The sequence below is a fragment of the Bos javanicus genome, chromosome 2 (genome assembly GCF_032452875.1).
Source record: "Bos javanicus breed banteng chromosome 2, ARS-OSU_banteng_1.0, whole genome shotgun sequence".
Classification (NCBI taxonomy): domain Eukaryota; kingdom Metazoa; phylum Chordata; class Mammalia; order Artiodactyla; family Bovidae; genus Bos; species Bos javanicus.
Window position 1 is genome coordinate 21,730,727 of NC_083869.1, and position 10,660 is coordinate 21,741,386.

The 10,660-nt window shown below is 39.9% G+C and overlaps 1 non-coding gene and 1 pseudogene across 1 annotated transcript; one reads left to right on the forward strand and one right to left on the reverse strand.

The window, feature by feature from the left end:
- The first annotated feature begins 3,201 nt into the window (after positions 1-3,201).
- On the forward strand, positions 3,202-3,458 carry LOC133235469 (ubiquitin-like protein 5; annotated as a pseudogene).
- A 6,745-nt stretch (positions 3,459-10,203) lies between these two features.
- LOC133236057 (U6 spliceosomal RNA) lies at positions 10,204-10,308 on the reverse strand. The gene has a single exon (XR_009732717.1). It is a non-coding gene; the product is annotated as a U6 spliceosomal RNA (small nuclear RNA).
- Between the last annotated feature and the right edge of the window lie 352 nt (positions 10,309-10,660).

Genomic DNA, 10,660 nt, shown 5'->3' on the forward strand with positions numbered 1-10,660 from the left:
ATGAAATAATGGGTCTGTGAAATAATCATCAGTTCAGCTCAGTTCAGTCACTCAGTCGTGTCCAACTCTCTGCAACCCCATGAATCGCAGCACACCAGGCCTTCCTGTCCATCGCCAACTCCTGGAGTTTACCCAAACTCATGTCCATCGAGTCGGTGATGCCATCCAGCCATCTCATCCTCTGTTGTCCCCTTCTCCTCCTGCCCTCAATCTTTCCCAGCATCAGGATCTTTTCCAATGAGTCAACTCTTCGCATGAGATGGCCAAAGTATTGGAGTTTCAGCTTCAGCATCAGTCCTTCCAATGAACACCCAGGACTGATCTCCTTTAGGATGGACTGGTTGGATCTCCTTGCAGTCCAAGGGACTCTCAAGAGTCTTCTCCAACACCACAGTTCAAAAGCATCAATTCCTCAGCACTCACCTTTCTTCACAGTCCAACTCTCACGTCCATACATGACTACTGGAAAAACCATAGCCTTGACTAGGTGGACTTTTGTTGGCAAAGTAATGTCTCTGCTTTTGAATATGCTATCTAGGTTGGTCATAACTTTCCTTCCAAGGAGTGTCTTTTAATTTCATGGCTGCAGTCACCATCTGCAGTGATTTTGGAGTCCAGAAAAATAAAGTCAGCCACTGTTTCCCCATCTATTTGCCATGAAGTGATGGGACCGGACGCCATGATCTTTGTTTTCTGAATGTTGAGCTTTAAGCCAACTTTCTCACTCTCCTCTTTCACTTTCATCAAGAGGCTCTTTAGTTTTTCTTCACTTTCTGCCATAAGGGTAGTGTCATCTCCATATCTGAGATTATTGATATTTCTCCCAGCAAATCACCACTATTCATTTCCAGAATTTTTCAGCATTCTAAAGAGATACTCTGTAACCATTAAACCACAACTCTCCATTTCCCTTCTCCTCAGTCCTGGTAGCCTCTACTTTAGTAATATTTTCTATCTCTACAAATTTGCCTATTCTAAGTACATCATAAAGGAGGAATCATACAATATTCATCCTTTTGCATGTGCCTTATTTTTACTGTTTTCTAATTTCATCCATGTTATTGCATGTATCAAATTCTTTTGCTGAGATACAATAATTTTTTTTCAGTCATAATTTTTGTTTCTATTTTTAAAAATCTCAATTTTCTAAAGCCTACTTCTGTCTCTCTTTTTTTTTTTGTAACTGAAGTATAGTTGATTTACAATGTTTTAGGTATACTGTAAAGTGATTCAGTTATATATAAATATATATACATATTCTTTTTCAGATTCTTTTCAATTATAGGTTATTATAAAATATTAAATGTAGTTCCCTGTGCTATACAATAGGTCCTTGTTGTTTATCTATTTTATATACACTAGTGTGTATCTGTTAATCCCAAATTCCCAATTTACCCATCCCTATATCTTTCCCTGAAGAACTATGGATGGAGGCTTGTAGCAAAACCATGCCGAAGAAAAAGAAATCCAAGCAGGCAAAATGGTTGTCTAAGGAGGCTTTACAAACTGCTGAGGAAAGAAGAGAGGTGAAAGGCAAGGGAGAAAGGGAAAGATATACCTAACTGAATGCAGAGGTCCAGAGAATAGCAGGAGAGATATGAAGGCCTTTTAAAATGAACAATGCAAAGAAATAGAGGAAAACAATAGAATGGGAGAGACTAGATATCTCTTCAAGAAAATTAGAGATATCAAGGGAACGTTTCACACAAGAATGGGCACAATAAAGGACAGAAACAGTGAGGACCTAGTAGGAGCAGAAGATATTAAGAAGAGGTGGCAAAAATACACAGAAGAACTGTACAAGAAAGTCTTAATGACCTGTATAACCACAATGATGTAGTCACTCACCTAGAGCCAGACATGGTGGAATGTGAATTCAAGTGAGCCTTAGGAAGCATTACTATGAACAAAACTAGTGGATTTGAGCTAGTTCAAATCCTAAAAGTGATGCTGTTAGAGTGCTGCACTCAATATGTCAGCAAATTTGGAAAACTCAGTAATGGCTACAGAATTGGAAAACGTCAGTTTTCTTTCCAATCCCAAAGAAGGGCAATGCCAAAGAATGTTCAAACTACTGTAGAGTTGTACTCATTTCACATGCTAGCAAGGTTAGGCTCAAAGTCCTTCAAGCTAGGTTTCAGTAGTACATGAACTGAGAACTTCCAGATCTTCAAGGTAGGTTTCAAAGAGGCAGAGGAACCAAATATCAAATTGCCAACATGCACTGGATCATGGAGAAAGCAAGCAAGTTCCAGAAAAAACATCTACTTCTATTCCACTGACTACGTGAAAGTCTTTGACTGTGTGGATCACAACAGACTGTGGAAAATTCTTAAAGAAATGGGAATACCAGACCACTTTACCTGTCTCCTGAGAAACCTATATGCAGGTCAAGAAGCAACAGTTAGAACCAGACATGAAACAACGGACTGGTTCAAAATTGGGAAAGGAGTATCACAAGGTTGTATATTGACACCCTGCATTTCACATGAGTACTTCATGTGAAATGCCAATCTGGATGAATCCCTAGCTTGCTTGGGATTAAAATCAAGATAGCTGGGGAAAATATCAACCAACCTTTGATATGCAGATGATACCACTCTAATGGCAGAAAGTGAAGAAGAGCTAAAGAGCCTCTTGATGAGTATGAAAGAGGAGAGTGAAAAAGCTAGCTTGAAACCCAGCATTTTCCAAAAACTAAGATCATGGCATCCAGTTCCATTGCTGCTGCTGCTGCTAAGTCACTTCAGTCGTGTCCGACTCTGTGCAACCCCATAGACTGCAGCCCACCAGGCTCCCCCGTCCCTGGGATTCTCCAGGCAAGAACACTGGAGTGGGTTGCCATTTCCTTCTCCAATGCATGAAAGTGAAAAGTGAAAGTGAAGTCACTCAGTCGTGTCCGACTCCTAGCGACCCCCTGGACTGCAGCCTACCAGGCTCCTCCGTCCATGAGATTTTCTAGGCAAGAGTACTGGAGTGGGGTGCCATTGCCTTCTCCTCCAGTCCCATTACTTCATGGCAAATAGAAGGGGGAAAAGAGGAAACAGTGACAGATTTTATTTTCTTGGGCTCCAGAATTACTGCAGATGGTGCCTGCACCCACAAAATTAAAAAACTCTTCCTCCTTGAAAGTAAAACTATGACAAATCTAGATAGCATGTTAAAAAGCAGAGACATCGACTCAAGTGAGGAGGTTGTGGTATCAGTCGGTTCTAGGCAATTTAAGCTCCAGCCAGGATGATTGAAGTCATTTGCAATGACCATCTGGGGAAGAAGGTCTGCATTACATGCAATACTGACGACACCATTGGGGACCTTAAGAAGCTGATCACAGCCCAAACTGGCACCACTGGAACAAGATTGTATTGAAGAAGTGGAACAAGATTTTTAAGGACCAGGTTTCTCTGGGGTACTATGAAATCCATGATGGATGAACCTTGGAGCTTTATTACCAGTAGAGCAGAATTCCTTCTCCCTGCCCTTCCCTCTCCTCCCACACTAATATGGATGCTTGTTTTTGGAAACTCATGTTAATAAAACCTTAGGGATTGCAAAAAAAAAAAAAAGAGACATTTCCTTGCCAACACAGGTCCATAGAGTCAAAGATATTTTTCTAATAGTCATAGACTATTTTTCTATAGTGAAAGACTATTTTTCTAATAGTCATGTACAGCTGTGAGAGTTGTATCAGAAAGAAGGCTGAGTGCCAAAGAATTGATGCTTTCATACTATGGTGCTGGAGAAGACTCTTGAGAGTCCCTTGGACTGTATGGAGATGAAACCAGTCAATCCTAAAGGAAATCAACCCTGAATATTCATTGAAAGGACTGATGCTGAAGGTGAAGCTTCAATACTTTGGCCACCTGATGCGAAGAGCTGACTCATTGAAAAAGCCCCTGATGCTGGGAAAGAATGAAGACAAAAGGAGAATGGGGTGGCAGAGGATGAGATGGTTTAATAACATCACTAACTCAGTGGACATGAATTTGAGCAAATTCCAGGATATAGTGGAGGACAGAGGAGCCTGGCATGCTGCAGTCCATGGGGCTGCAAAAAGCTGGACATGACTTAGCAACAGAACAGCAATACTCCCTTTCCGCATTTAAGTTTGCTTTCTATGACTCCATTTCTGTTTTGTACATAAGTTTACTAGTATCACTTTTTTTTTTTTGGATTCCACATATACGTGATATCACATGATACTTGTTTTTCTCTGTCTGACTTGACTTCATTTAGTATGATAATCTCGAGGTCCATCCATGCTGTTGCAAATGGCAATATTTCATCCTTTATTATGACTGAGTAATATTCTGTTGTAATATTCCATTTATGATCGGATAAAGAAGGCATATTTTCTTTATCCATTCATCTGTTGATGGACACTTAGGTTGCTTCCATGTCTTAGCTATTGTAAATAGTGCTGCTATCAACACTGAGGTACATACATCTTTTCAATTTATAGTTTTCTTCAGAGATATGCCCAGGAGTGGGATTCCTAGATCATACGTAACTCTATATTCCTTAGTATTTAAGGAAACTTCATACTGTTTCTCATAGTGGCTGCACCAACTTACATTCCCAGCAACAGCATAGGGGGTTCCCTTTTCTCCACACCTTCTCCAGCATACATATCCCATTGAATGTATATACCACACTTTGCTTATCCATTCATTTGTTGATGGACATTTGTATTTTTTCCACCTTTTGGAATATGCTGAAGAATGCTGCTATAAACAGATGTACAAGTATCTGAGTCCCTGCTTTCAATTATTTTGAGTATATACTTAGAAGTGGAATTGTGGATCATATGGTAATTCTTTATTTAGCTTTTTAGAAGAGACATCACATTGTCTTCAATAGCAGCTACACCATTTTACATTCCAGTGATTACTGCACCATCAACAATTGTTACTTTTCATTTTTTTAGATCATAGGCTTTCTTATTGGTATGAAATGGTATCTTATTGTGGTTTTGACTTGCATTTCCCTAGTGACTAGTGATGTTGTATATCTTTTTATGTGCTTATTGGCCATTTGTATATCTTGTTTGGCAAAACACCTATTGAATTCCTTTTTTCATATTTAGATTAGGTTGTTTGAGGGGTTTGTTGTTTAGTTGTAGGAGTTCTTTACATATTCTGAATATTAATACCTTATCAGGGATATGATTTTTAATATTTTCTTCCATGATGTGGGTTGTCCTTTCACTCTCTAGATAACGTCCTTTGATGCATAGTTTTTAATTTTGATGAAGCCCAATTTATCTTTTTCTTTTGTTGCCTGGCTTTTGGTTTCTTATCCAAGAAATCATTACAATATCCATTGTCATGGAGATTTTTTCTAAGGGTTTTATAGTTTCACATCATACATTTATGTCTTTGATTCACTTTGAGTTAATTTTTGTATATGGTATGAGGTAAGATTTGCAGTATTTCACATGCAAATATCCAATTTTCCCAGCACTATTCATTGAAAATAAGATATAAATTTTTAAGAAAATTAAAAACTCTATTCATATATATCAATATTCCTATATTCTTAGATGCTCAGTCATGTCCAATTCTTTCCATGTAAAAATATAGTGAAAGTTTGCAAATCCATGGACTACAGCCTGCCAGCCTCCTCTGTCCATGGAATTACCCAGGCAAGAATACTGGTAGCTATTCCCTTCTCCAGGGGATTTTCCCCACCAGGGCTTGAACCCGGATTTCCTACATTGCAGGCAGATTCTTTTCCATCTGAGCCACCAAGAAAGCCCAGAAAGGTACACACTATACTGTTAATAATTTTTATTTTTAAGGAGGAAACCAATATTGGGGAGGAGGATAAACAACAGTTATAATTTTGCTGGCTATATTTTTATATTGCTTTGATTATTTATAAGCCTGTAGTTATACGTTACTTACATTATTTTAGAAAGACAATTTTGATGGGATTCTTTTCCTGATGGTTTTTAAGAGAAAATTGGTTGGATGTCAAAGCATGGGATGAGTAAGCCAAAAGGGTTACTATTCTGGCAGGTTAGAGGTCCAAATTAAATAAAAACTCCAAGACAAGAGAAGTGTAATGTGGGAAGAAATTATCAGATCTCAAGGGAAATACTATTTGTCTAGATGATCTTGGAGCAACGATAGCAAATAGAGACAGTTAACAAAACTTGGTTCTAATTCTTAACACTGCACTTAGTCTGCCCCCCCCATTTGTTTTGTTTTTAACCTTCAGCTGAATTTGAGTAACATGTATTTTGTTGATATATATAAGAGGTAACTGAACACTCAGAGGTCCCCCTGTGCTTTGTCAGGCAAAGCAGCCAAAGTTACAAGGGTGGGATGAATTGAGAGAGTAGCATGAAAACCTATAGAAGACCAGAGGATTTTAATAGCAAAGTAGTAGGGGGCCAGGGAAAAAAAGGCTTTTAATTTTACCTTAATTACTACATATTTTATTCTAGAATTCTCAGCAAAGAAAATCCTTATAGAAAGCAGGCTCACAATTATATAAAATAAATAAATAAAATGCTTGTTGAATGAATGATTGACACATGAATCTAAAGGAAAAAAATGTGAAAAACTAAATAAAAGTAGAGTAATACAGGAGTTGTCTGGTGGTCAAGTGGTTAGGATTCACTGCTTTCAGTTCCACGGCCCAGGTTCAATCCTTGCTTGGAGAACTGAGATCCCACAAGCCGCATGGCATGGCATGGCATGGCATGTGTGTGCATGTGTGTGTGTGTGTGTGTGTGTGTAAATGTATATACACACACATATAGCTGAAACTGACAATATACCTTTCTATCACATAAAAGAATACAAGAAACTCCAGCCAATATATAGATAAAAAGGAGCACACACCCACATCCACACATACATGATGCTTTAAAACAGGAATAGCCTTACCATGAATAGATTAGAGTTTGAATACAATTTGAAATATATTGGATAGGGCTACTGCCTAAAAGTACACCCAAGCCCATCACCAAGAACTGAAATTCAACATTTAATAATGCTTCCCTTTGGTTTCATTAATGCAGGTGCCACAGAGAGGATAATATAATACATTTATCAGTTATCATAAATTAAAACTTTCCTAACATATTGCTTTTTTAACTGTTGAAGTTCATGCTTATGGTAACATATCAAATAATGCAGAGGTAAGCACACACATGCACATGTGAAGAAAATTTAACAGTTTCTCCTTTCCTTCTCCAACCTCATTGCTTAAAAATGGAGTGAGTGCCTATAAATAGATCAAGCAAGTTCTAGGCTATGTAGATCTAGCAATAAACAAAACAAAGTCCCTGCTATCATATCAGGTCAGTTCAGTCACTCAGTCGTGTCCGATTCTTTGCAGCTCCATGGACTGCAGCACGCCAGGCCTCCCTGTCCGTCACCAACTCCCGGAGTTCACTCAGACTCATGACCCTTCAGTTGGTGATGCCATCCAACCATCTCATCCTCTGTCGTCTCCTTCTCTTCCCACCTTCAATCTTTCCCAGCATCAGGGTCTTTTCAAATGAATCAGTTCTTCTCATCAAGTGACCAAAGTATTGGAGTTTCAGCTTCAGTATCAGTCCTTCCAATGAATATTCAGGACTGATTTCCTTTAGGATGGACTGGTTGGATCTCCTTGCAGTCCAAGGGACTCTCAAGAGTCTTCTCCAACACCACAGTTCAAAAGCATCAATTCTTTGGAGCTCAGCTTTCTTTATGATCCAACTCTCACATCCATACATGACTACTGGAAAAACCAGAGCTTTGACTAGATGGACCTTTGTTGCCAAAGTAATGTCTCTGCTTTTTAAGATGCTGTCTAGGTTTCTCATAGCTTTTCTTCCAAGGAGCAAGCGTCTTTTAATTTCATGGCTGCAATCACCATCTGCAGTGATTTTGGAGCCCCAATAAAGTCTGTCACTGTTTCCATTGTTATCCCATCTATTTGCCATGAAGTGATGGGACCAGATGCCATGATCTTCGTTTTCTGAGTGTTGAGTTTTAAGCCAACTTTTAACTCTCCTCTCTCACTTTCCTCAAGAGGCTTTTTAGTTCTTCACTTTTTGCCATAAGTGTGGTGTCATCTGCATATCTGAGATTATTGATATTTCTCCCGGCTATCTTGATTCCAGCTTGTGCTTCCTCCAGCCCAGTGTTTCTCATGATGTACTCTGCATATAAGTTAAATAAGCAGGTTGACAATATACAGCCTTGACGTACTCCTTTCCCGATTTGGAACCAGTCTGTTATTCCATGTCCAGTTCTAACTGTTGCTTCTTGATCTGCATACAGATTTCTCAGGAGGCAGGTCAGGTGGTCTGGTATTCCCATCTCTTGAAGAAGTTAGAGTCTAATGTGAGATACAAACAAACCGGCCATACATGATGCCAAGGTAGCAATAACAGCCACAGAGAAATATAAAGTTAGGTAAAGGATCCAGGAAAGCCACACTTAAGAGGTAACTTGAGCAAAAACTTGAATGAAGTGGAGGTTAAGCCAAGTAAACATAAGGTGTTCCAAACTAAAGAAGCAAAACATGTAGTTCTGTGGGGCAGTATGGTTGGGGTGCTGGAGGAACAGCAAAGGGGCCAAGGAGCATGAAGCTGATGATCAAGGAGTTGTTTGTTCTTTTTATCCATTTCTGGACTCTTTGTACCTACAAAGAGTAAATTGTGGTTATGCTACCAACTAGATACCTAGAATTCATCTGTTTCAATTTGTAGGAGATTTAATTTTTTTCCACTTTTTTAAATGAGTTGCATGGTTCCAAATCCAAATCCAGAAAGCAAAGTATATTCAAAGAGGGTTAGCATCTATTCCTGTTCCCTTCAATCCATTCCTTCTCATATTGGGAACCATTTTTGAAACCTCTATTTTTAAAACATAGGAAATGTATTTGTAATTCTCTCCCCTTCTTAGATGCATTCACATTCCTTCTCCACTTGTGAGGTAAATAGTTCAGTTCAGTTCAGTCATTCAGTCATGTCCAACTCTTTGCGACCCCGTGAATCGCAGCACACCAGGCCTCCCTGTCTATCACCAACTCCCAGAGTTAACTCAGACTCATGTCCATCGAGTCGGTGATGCCATCCAGCCATCTCATCCTCTGTCGTCCCCTTCTCCTCCTGCCCCCAATCCCTCCCAGCATCAGAGTCTTTTCCAATGAGTCAGCTCTTCGCATGAGGTGGCCAAAGTACTGGAGTTTCAGCTTTAGCGTCATTCCTTCCAAAGAAATCCCAGGGCTGATCTCCTTCAGAATGGACTGGTTGGATGTCCTTGCAGTCCAAGGGACTCTCAAGAGCCTTTTCCAACACCACAGTTCAAAAGCCTCAATTCTTCAGCGCTCAGCCTTCTTCACAGTCCAACTCTCACATCCATACATGACCACAGGAAAAACCATAGCCTTGACTAGATGGACCTTTGTTGGCAAAGTAATGTCTCTGCTTTTGAATACGCCATCTTAGGTTGATCATAACTTTCCTTCCAAGGAGTAAGTGTCTTTGAATTTCATGGCTACCATCACCATCTGCAGTGGTTTTGGAGCCCCCAAAAATAAAGTCTGGCACTGTTTCCACTGTTTCCCCATCTATTTGCCATGAAGTGATGGGACCAGATGCCATGATCTTCGTTTTCTGAGTGTTGAGCTTTAAGCCAACTTTTTCACTCTCCACTTTCACTTTCATCAAGAGGCTTTTGAGTTCCTCTTCACTTTCTGCCATAACGGTGGTGTCATCTGCATGTCTGAGGTTATTGATATTTCTCCCAGCAATCTTGATTCCAGCTTGTGCTTCTTCCAGCCCAGTGTTTCTCATGATGTACTCTGCATATAAGTTAAATAAGCAGGGTGACAATATACAGCCTTGACGTACTCCTTTTCCTATTTGGAACCAGTATGTTATTCCATGTCCAGTTCTAACTGTTGCTTCCTGACCTGCATACAGATTTCTCAAGAGGCAGGTCAGGTGGTCTGGTATTTCCATCTCTTTCAGAATTTTCCACAGTTTATTGTGATCCACACAGTCAAAGGCTTTGGCATAGTCATTAAGCAGAAATAGATGTTTTTCTGGAACTCTCTTGCTTTTTCCATGATCCAGCAGATGTTGGCAATTTGATCTCTGGTTCCTCTGCCTTTTCTAAAACCAGCTTGAACATCAGGAAGTTCACGGTTCACGTATTGCTGAAGCCTGGCTTGGAGAATATAGTAGCAGACTATAAAAATATAGAATACATGATGGGTTTGCATGTCACCCTTCCACAGGTGCCATGCTAGTTTTCTCTGTATCACTATAATTTTGGTATATGCACTGCTGAAGCAAGCAATAAGTTAGATTTTACATGGGTAAGAGCTCAGAAGTGGAAACTACCTGGAAGAGATAGCTTCAGTAGCTGCTGCCATGGAGAGCCTAACATAGCCACGAGACACCAAGAAAGTACAAGGTGCCAGCAGAGAGTCAGCTGCCCACTGACAGACCAGTGGCTTTGAGAAAAAAGTCAAGGACTAATCACCGACAGACCTTGCCTGCCTCACAAGCCAGCCCAGGGCCTATTCTGCTTCTGCTCATGTCCCATTTCTGCCAATGTTCTATTGTATCACGTGCACTGTGTGTGCTCAGTCATTCACGCATGCATGTATGCGCGTTCAGTCGCTTCAGTCGTGTCTTACTCTTTGC